Genomic DNA, 9,530 nt, shown 5'->3' on the forward strand with positions numbered 1-9,530 from the left:
TCCTCCTCCTCCTCCTCCTCCTCTTCATGTCTGACGCTTTTCATGGGAACCGCTCTGGCTTTCAGGTTTTTAGTGATCAAACCTTTAAAATGTGACGCAGAATCAGTCAGAAACACAAACACAGGTTGTTGCAGCCTCAGTTAGAGATATGCTGAGTCAGCATTTCTTTCTTTTTAGTTTGGTTTTTTTAGTTTATTTTCTGCACTCTAAGAGCTGTAACTGTTCACATATTAAAACATTCGGCTCATTCTTTAGGCTGCGGTGTAGAGCAGCCGCATTGGCACCACGCCCCGCCGTGCCCACGTGTCGTTGTGTCCTTGAGCAAGGCACCCTAACTGCTCCCGGGTGCTGACATGGCTGCCGCTGCTCCACCTGGGTGTTTCTCATGTGGGATGGGTCACATGCACAGAGTGATGACAAATAAAGCACCGTTGGGCGACATGCCTCTCAGCAAGGTCGTCGGTTCAAATCCCGGCCCGGAGACCTTTCTGGGTAGAGTTTGCATGTTCTCTCTGTGCATGTGTGGGTTTTCTCCAGGCACACAGACCAAAAACATGACTGTTAGGTTAACTGGTAACTTTGACGGGTGTCGCCCGCCCCTCGCACTGGGACTGCTGGGTATGGGAACCAGTAGCTCCAAGGATGGCTCATTCTTTAACTTTTGTGTTTTTCAAAACACTGAACTTTATTAAACATAAACAAACACGATAAGATTCCTTCAGCTCCTCCTGACTTAGTTTTCTGCTGGTTTCAGCTTATAGTTAGCCTTTTGCTGCTTTGAGCCTTTAGCTACATTCTATTTTAGGTTTTTAGCTTTTTTATCTACCATTCTGCCTTTTTAATAAGACTTTAGATGCTTTTAGCTTGTAGATACTTTTCTGCTACTTTTAGATTTGAGCTAGCATTTAGCTACTTTTCAGGTAGTGCTCTTCTAATTTCAGCTTGTTTTTATGCTATTAGTTTGTAGCCAGCCTTTTGCTACTTTTAAATTTTAACCAGCTTTTAGCCAGGNAATGCTAATGCTAGTCTAAGCATGCTAATCACTATGCTATCTAATGCTAATACTAGTCTGCATGCTAATCACTATTCTATCTAATGCTAATGCTAATCTAAGCAGGCTAATCACTATTCTATCTAATGCTAACGCTAGTCTGCATGCTAGACATTAGCCTCTCTAATGCTATGCCAGCCTAGGAATGCTAAATATTAGCCTCTCTAATGCTAATGTTAGCCTAAGCATGCTCGACATTAGCCGCTCTAATGCTAACACTAGTCTAAGCATGCTAGTTGCTAGCCTCTCCAGTGCTAACAGTCTTCTCAGTTCCTGGTGCAGGCCTATCATTAATTATTAATAATTAATGAGCGGGCTTTGCCACCWGTTACAAACTTGTAGTCACTGCTGTGTGACAGTCAACAACCGTCTCAAATCTGCGCCATATTTATAATATATTAATGTACTTTAACAGACTTTGAGACACTTTAGCTGTTATTAAAGTGCTTTAGGACATTAAGGTTTTTTTCTGGAAGCCTGCTGGGACCCATGTCCCAGAAATAATTAAATTAGTAATTAAAGCAGGGAGACCAGAGAGGAGGAGGAGGAGGAGGAGGAGGAGGAGGAGGAAGATGTTTGCACTAAACTAAAGAAGCTGCCACTCATATCTGCAGAGAGGACAGAGCCTCGCCGGCTCCCTGGCTCCATATGAAAGCCTTGTTTTCACTCAGATTACAGTAAAAAACTCGTCCCCTTTCTCTGCTCCCGTCTCTGAGACCGATTCTGGAGAGGACCGGTTCTGACAGCGTTACCGGGGTTACCGGTCTCACACAGTGAACTGTTGTGGGCCGGCCAGAGGCCAGAGTTCACATCGGAGGTCCTCCATCAGCGCCGCAGGACCGTTTATTTACAGGTCTGCTGAGGTCCGTTACAGTTTAACATGAAGTTTACTAACAGAGGATTCTGTCCTCTTACAGACACACGAACAGAAACAGAACCAGCAGAACCACATGAACACGTCCAGAGTTCTGCAGCCGGACTCTGTGTGGCGCTTCTGTCAGTCAGCTTCCTGCTAGCAGCAGGCGATGATGGGAGATTGAAACGCTTTTTAGTTTTTGTTCCTTCCCTGCAGACTTCCTGCTCCGTGTCCATCAGCGAGGACAAGTGGACAGGAAGAGACGCCAGAACCAGTTCTGTGTCCCTGAGCTGACGTCCTTCACGTCTTCACTTCAACTTTTTGTTTTCAGTCAAAAACTGAAGGAGAGTTTTTCTGAACTTTAACTTGATTTGGCAGCAGGAGGTTTTATGTGATGAACCCACCTGATACTGAGACAGCAGGTCCAGACTGACCTCTTTAGGTCCTCCTGGGGGTCCCGGGGGGTCTCGTCTCAGTGGGACTTTTAGAAAAACACTAAATGCGTTTTCCTGATCATCACTAACAAACACCGACTGAGCTCTACCTGGTGTTTCCTGCTCAGAAACAGTGTTTTAACTCGTCCTCTTATAAATGATGAAAAGTACTACGAGTACAACTGACTACATGTGGAATAAATACAGAAATACTAAAATAAAACTTAACAAAAAATAATAAATAAATAATATACTAAAATAAAACTTTAAATAAATTACTTAAAATAAAAGTAAGAGAGTAAGAGTAGCTGCCATCTTGAATTCTGAACTCTCCCACTTTCCAACAGGGAATTTCCACTGGAAGGGCCTTCCAGTTTAAATTTACGACTTGTATGTGGGGAAATTCCCACTTCCCAGTACAGCTGGGCCACAGTAAAAGTAGAGGGTGAAAATGCGGCGTAATTATGACGACTAGTGGCAACTTTTGAACCCTGTGCAGCGCCACCTGCTGGTGGGGTGGGGTCATTTTGCAGGTAAAATKATCAAGATGCATTATGGGAGATGTAGTTAAAGKCTTTAAAGAAGCTTATTTTAAGACATTAATACATCTTTGAAGCTCTCAGAGGCCATTTAAAATAAAGTGGTGGGCCACACATGGCCCACGGGCCTTAAGTTTGACACGTGATGTAGATGGACCAGTAAATCCAGACCTTTGATTTGAAACCCGACCCATCTGAGGAACTCTGGATCAGGTTCAACAATAAATATTTAACTGTTTTCCTGTTTTTATTACTAATAATGTCAGACTTTGTTACTTCAGCTGTTCTCCTTTCAAAACGTCTTTTAGAAATATTTAGTTTTATTTTATTTTTTACTTTTTTTCTTTAAAATTCATCAAAACCTTTCAAATTCTTTAAACTTTCAGCTCATTGGAATCCACTTTAGTGGATTAGCTTCATTTTTAGCTAGAGTTTTTTTTTAGTTCAGTTGCTGTTTTGGCTGTTTTTAACATCAGTAACTCGTCTAAAGCCTCTACAGCTTCTTTTTATAGACGTTTAGATTTATTACATTTTGATTTAAATTTAATTCTTCATCTTTTTTCTGCATTTTAAGTTGTTTTTCATCATCAGTTGAACTTTTTTTGTGCAGATTTTTTGTAAACAAGAGGAAAAAAATGTAAAAACGTCTTTTATTTGCCGTGATGTTTGTGTAAATTCTTTATAATCCTCACATGATGGAAACCTTCAGCTGTTTTGGGTCGATGGTTCTGCAGAACTGGACTCAGACTGAGTTAAAGGATCTGAGCAGAACCAACATGAAGAACTCACTCGTTTGTCTCGGCGTGGCAGTGGTGATGTCATTAATCACGGCTGCGACCCGGTAAWGACATCAGATTACAGAGCAGAACCAGAACCGGTCCATCTAATTAAAAACCAGCTTCTGCCTGMAACACAAACAGGAAAGCTTCAGGTCCGATCGACCCGACCTGCAGAACCTCCGACTTCCTGTTGGATCCCAACCCAGACGACCTTGGAGGGCCCAGTTTGACAGATACTGAGCTGCTCTCCCACRTCGGCCCGGATCACCTTGAACACTTTGTTTCCCTGGTTCTGTTTATCTGGGCCGGGCCGGGCCAACCTCCTGGGTCAGAATCCGACTCCTGTTCCGGCTGACGAGGAACCAGAACCATCCTCATTAAGATAACCACTGTTGTTGCCCCTCGATGCCACACAGAGGATCTRTTCAGGTTTTATTTTCATTATTTATATTATTTGTCCAACTTAAGGCTCACGGGCCAGACATGGCCCTTCTTAACCCTTTATCTGGCCCCAGGTGAACAACAGAGAATGGACCCACCGAGGTGACCCCCACACTCCGGTGGGACGGTGTTTGTCCAGCTGGACGTTGGGACAATGAGACACTTCACTGAGCTGAGTCCCTCCTACATCTGATTTAAACACAGAGAAACGTTTCTGTTCAAACGAACATTTTTCAGCACAAAATAAAACTTTCATAGATAAAAATCATTATAGATCCTTTTAGCAGCTGTGCTGCTGTTTGACACTGAAGGTGCATGATTTATGTGTGTTTTACATGTATTATTGTGTACTTACATATATTAATGAGTATTTCACTTTTATTTACATGTATTATTGTGTGTTTTACATGTGTTTATGAATATTTTGCATGTAATAATGTGTATTTTACATATATTTACATGTATTGTGTATTTACATGTTTTTACTTGTATTATTGTATATTTACATGTATTTGTGTATTTTACATGTTTTATGAATATTTTGCATGTAATAATGTGTATTTTCACATATTATTTTCATGTATTAAWGTTTATTTATTGGTTAAAATACTTGATTAAAGTTAAAATATATTTTGTTTGTTGTTGGTTTGAAGTCCTCACAGGTGACACAGAACCTGTCAGAACCTGAACCGGGACACAGAACCTGTCAGAACCTGAACCAGGACACAGAACCTGTCAGAACCTGAACAGGGACACAGAACCTGTCAGAACCTGAACAGGGACACAGAACCTGTCAGAACCTGAACCGGGACACAGAACCTGTAAACCCTCCTCAGTATCTCAGCTCATCTCTGGACCCTCAGAACCAGACACGGCTCAGTCCCTGGCATCTGGACTCTGTACCGGGCTTTATAAGGCTCTGACTGAGACCTGAGCTATTCCTGGAGCGGGTCTCCAGCTCTCTGTACCCAGGAAGCTTTGTTTGGACCGGACCAGACTCCCCACCCCCCCCTCCTYGGTGTCACCTCAGATCTTAAATCATCTTCTGGACTCGTTGGCTCCTCGACCCGACTGAACCGGGACAACGGAGAGCAAAACCTCCTGAGGTTCTGATCAGGCTGGTTCTGGGTGGACACACTGACCCACTTCTAATAGACAGGCTGGACTCAAAGACTGGTCTGAAGCTCAGATAGAAGTCAGTGTTCAGATGGTGAGTGGGTTCTGTTGGTGGTTCTGGTCCTCAGCAGGACCACGGTCCAGCTGCTGGTGTTGACTCAGAGGGGTCCACCTGTTCTGGATCCAACAGGAGGACCTGATGGTTCTGAAGGGCTTTTCTACAGACAGGTACTCAGGAGGAATGGGTCCAGATTGGCTCCAAACCCGGGTCCAGACTGGTTCTAAACCTGGGTCCAAACCAGGTCCAGGTCTTTCTTGGCCCTCTCAGACCATGAAGATGGTATTCACTGGTGGACAACCACTTGGGACAGGGACTCTGGTAGACAGGGACACTGGTGGATTAGGACTCTGGTAGACAGGGACACTGGTAGACAGGGACTCTGGTAGACAGGGACACTGGTGGATTAGGACTCTGGTAGACAGGGACACTGGTAGACAGGGACTCTGGTAGACAGGGACTCTGGTAGACAGGGACACTGGTGGANGGCTTTTGATACTTTTAGCCAGGCTTTTGATACTTTTAACCAAGCTTTTGATACTTTGAGCCAACCTTTTGATACTTTTAGCTAGGTTTTTGATACTTTTAGCTAGGTTTTTGATACTTTTAGCCAGGCTTTTGACACTTTTAGCCAGGCTTTTGCTATGTTTAGCTAGAATTTGAATAATTTTAGCTAACAATATAAATTTTTTTAACTTGGATATTGATCCGTTTGGTTAGGGTTTTGACATTTTTAGCCAACATTTGATAGTCTTAGCTAGACTTTTGATGCTTAGCTAGCTTTTAATAATTTTAGCTAGCCTTTACTACTTTTAGCTGTGCTTTTGCTACCAGTAACTAAGGTTTTGCTGTTTCCGCCCTTATTCTGCTTTTATTTTTAGATAACTTCTGGCTTCTTTTACCTACCTACCTTCTTTTACTAMAGTTCGGCTTTTATTTCACTAGCCATTAGATGCTTCTAGCTTTTAGATAATGTTCTGTTTACCCTGTTTTTCTTTGACTCATATATGAGCCGAGCTTCGGCTGTTTGATGCTGAGAACTGTTGGTGGAATTAAGACGTCCCGGAGACACGAGCAGCTCTTCTGACACAAACTCAGAGCTGAAGTGGAGACGTCCAACAGAGCTTTTGAGACAGAAGAATAGCTGGACTCTGTCAAAGGGGGGACGGGGGGGCCAGTCCAGCCTGCGCAGTGTGAGACCCTCCGTCCAAGAACAGAGYAGGAGACCAGTCGACACAAAACAATCTGTCCTTCTTTATGTTTATTATTTAGCTGAAAACAGTTTTTAGACTCAACTCATCTGGACTTCAGTGGACCTCAGAACCAGGTCCTGGTTCTGTTGGTTCTCAGGATTTGTGTTGATCATATTTGTACAGAGCCCCTGGCAACATGTTTGTTAGAAAATATTTAAATTATGACTGATTATAGTCAGTTTGTAGATTTAAAGAATTTAAACCTGATCCACCAGCAGGAGGCAACGGAGTAAAAACCTCCTCTGAACACCAACAGACTCAGATCTAACAGGATCCAGGACGACTGGGACCGTCTGACAGACATGTTCAGAGAGAAAATCACAGGTTTACTGTCTTAAAGTCAAAATAGATCAAAGAATCCTAGAGTCATAAAATCAGTAACACAAAATATATATTCACACAACAACAACCTGAAGCTGATGGGTGATAACCTGCTGCTGGATGGATGGATGGATGGATGGATGGATGGATGGATGGATGGATGGATGGATGGATGTTGGATGACGGATGGATGGTGGATGATGGATGGATCGATGAATGGATGATGGATGGATGATGGATGGATTGAGGATGGATGGATTGAGGATGGATGGATGGATGGATGGATGATGGATGATGGATGGATGATGGATGGATGGATGGATAGATGGACGGATGGATGGATGGATGATGGATGGATGATGGCTGGATGGATGGATGATGGATGGATGGATGGACGGATGAATATTTAACTTCCTGTATTTCTTGTGTCTTGTTGCTTCTCTAAAATCTTAATGACATCANGACAGGGACTCTGGTAGACAGGGACACTGGTGGACAGGGACTCTGGTAGACAGGGACTCTGTTGGACAGGGGCTCTATTGGATGAGAACACTGGTAGACAGGGACACTGGTGGACTTTCTGGATTGTTGGACCCAGACCAGATCTTGGACCCAGACTGATGAAAACCTGTCAGACCCAAACCCCAGGCTGGTTTTGTAGAACTGCAGAGAGGATTAAAGGTGTCAGAGGCTCCTGAGTCTCTGCAGGACCTTCTCTGAGGTTTACAGTCAGTGTTTGACTGATGTGTCCTCTCTGTCTCTCTGCAGATGTTTGTATTGGAAACTGATGCCACTGGGTTCTGGTCCGTCGGATCCAGTCTGTAAAAATGTCCTGGAAGTTGTTCAAAAACCCAGAGACGTCAGAGAGGGCAGAGAAGGCTCGGCACGGCGGCCATTAATCGTGAAGACGAGCGGCAGCGCGGGGCAAACCTTTCATGGTCAGAGGGAAGCAGACTGGGCTCGGTACCGGGACACGAGCTGTGATCCATCATCCTCGGCTGGCCTGAATGTAAACACGCTGGCAGCACTCAGCCGAAGGCTCGCAGGACCGATTCTGTCAAACACCTTTACACAAACGCTGAGGTGTCTGAAAACAGAGGGTTCTGTACGGTCCACACCGGAGTCCTGCCTTACGAGATGCCAAGTTTAAAATCTAATATAAAAAATGTCACCAAAATATTTTATTATTTAGATCACTGTTCTTAGATGTTGCTTATTTTTACTAAATGTTACATTTAAATGTTAAATCCTTTATCTAAATGTATAAATTCAAATGTAAAAGTTAAATCCTAAATGCTGTGGCTAAATGTTAAAGTTTACACTTATGTATTTCAGAAAGAACACATCCTTTACTGTTGGTGCTTGACTTTTGTTGTGACATCATCATCCTGTGACAAAAGCAAACAGTTACGCTGCTAACACTGCTAACTCTGCAAACATTACTAACTCTGCTAACACTGCTAACTCTGCTAACACTACTAACTCTGCTAACTTCGCTAACACTACTAACACTACTAACTCTGCTAACTTTGCTAACACTACTAACTCTGCTCACACTGCTAACTCTGCAAACATTACTAACTCTAACACTGCTAACTCTGCTAACATTACTAACTCTGCTAACACTACTAACTCTGCTAACTCTGCTAACATTACTAACTCTGCTAACACTACTAACTCTGCTAACACTGCTAACTCTGCTAACATTACTAACTCTGCTAACACTGCTAACTCTGCTAACATTACTAACTCTGCTAACACTGCTAACACTACTAACTCTGCTAACACTGCTAACTCTGCTAACATTACTCACTCTGCTAACTTCGCTAACACTACTAACACTACTAACTCTGCTAACTTTGCTAACACTACTAACTGTTAACACTACTAACTCTGCTAACTTCGCTAACACTACTAACACTACTAACTCTGCTAACTTTGCTAACACTACTAACTCTACTAACACTGCTAACTCTGCTAACTTTGCTAACACTACTAACTCTGCTAACATTACTAACTCTGCTAACTTCGCTAACACTACTAATACTACTAACTCTGCTAACTTTGCTAACACTACTAACTGCTAACACTACTAACTCTGCTAACTTCGCTAACACTACTAACACTACTAACTCTGCTAACTTTGCTAACACTACTAACTACTAACACTACTAACTCTGCTAACACTGCTAACACTACTAACACTGCTAACTCTGCTAACTCTACTAACTCTGCTAACTTTGCTAACACTACTACCTCTGCTAACACTGCTAACTCTGCTAACACTACTAACACTGCTAACTCTGCTAACTCTACTAACTCTGCTAACTTTGCTAACACTACTACCTCTGCTAACACTGCTAACTCTGCTAACACTGCTAACTCTGCTAACACTACTAACTCTGCTAACTTTGCTAACACTGCTAACAGGCAGGTGTTTGATGGCTTCTCAGCTCCTGCTGGTAAAAATATCCCGTTTCTCTGGGAGGACGAGCAGATGGCTGCTGCCTCACCAGCCTCCTGCTGCTGCTTTAATAACATTTATTTATTTTTTAAATTTATTTTATTTGAGCTCAAACTAACATTTAAAGAACAACGAGGATCCAAAACATGTAAAACTAACAAAAGAGTACACAAAACACAGCTGACAGTCCTCACCCTGAAGGTCAGACTGTGCAATAA

General features: G+C 42.8%; 1 long non-coding RNA gene across 1 annotated transcript in view; it reads left to right on the forward strand.

Moving 5' to 3' along the window:
* The window catches only part of LOC106519944 (uncharacterized), a 62,958-nt gene extending 54,975 nt beyond the window's left edge, over nt 1–7,983 (forward strand). The window contains exon 5 of the long non-coding RNA XR_001310493.1: nt 7,617–7,983. This is a non-coding gene — a long non-coding RNA (uncharacterized LOC106519944). The remainder of the gene's footprint in view (nt 1–7,616) is intronic.
* The last annotated feature ends 1,547 nt before the right edge of the window (nt 7,984–9,530 follow it).

Source organism: Austrofundulus limnaeus, unplaced genomic scaffold (assembly GCF_001266775.1).
Source record: "Austrofundulus limnaeus strain Quisiro unplaced genomic scaffold, Austrofundulus_limnaeus-1.0 Scaffold85, whole genome shotgun sequence".
NCBI classification, from domain to species: Eukaryota; Metazoa; Chordata; class Actinopteri; order Cyprinodontiformes; family Rivulidae; genus Austrofundulus; species Austrofundulus limnaeus.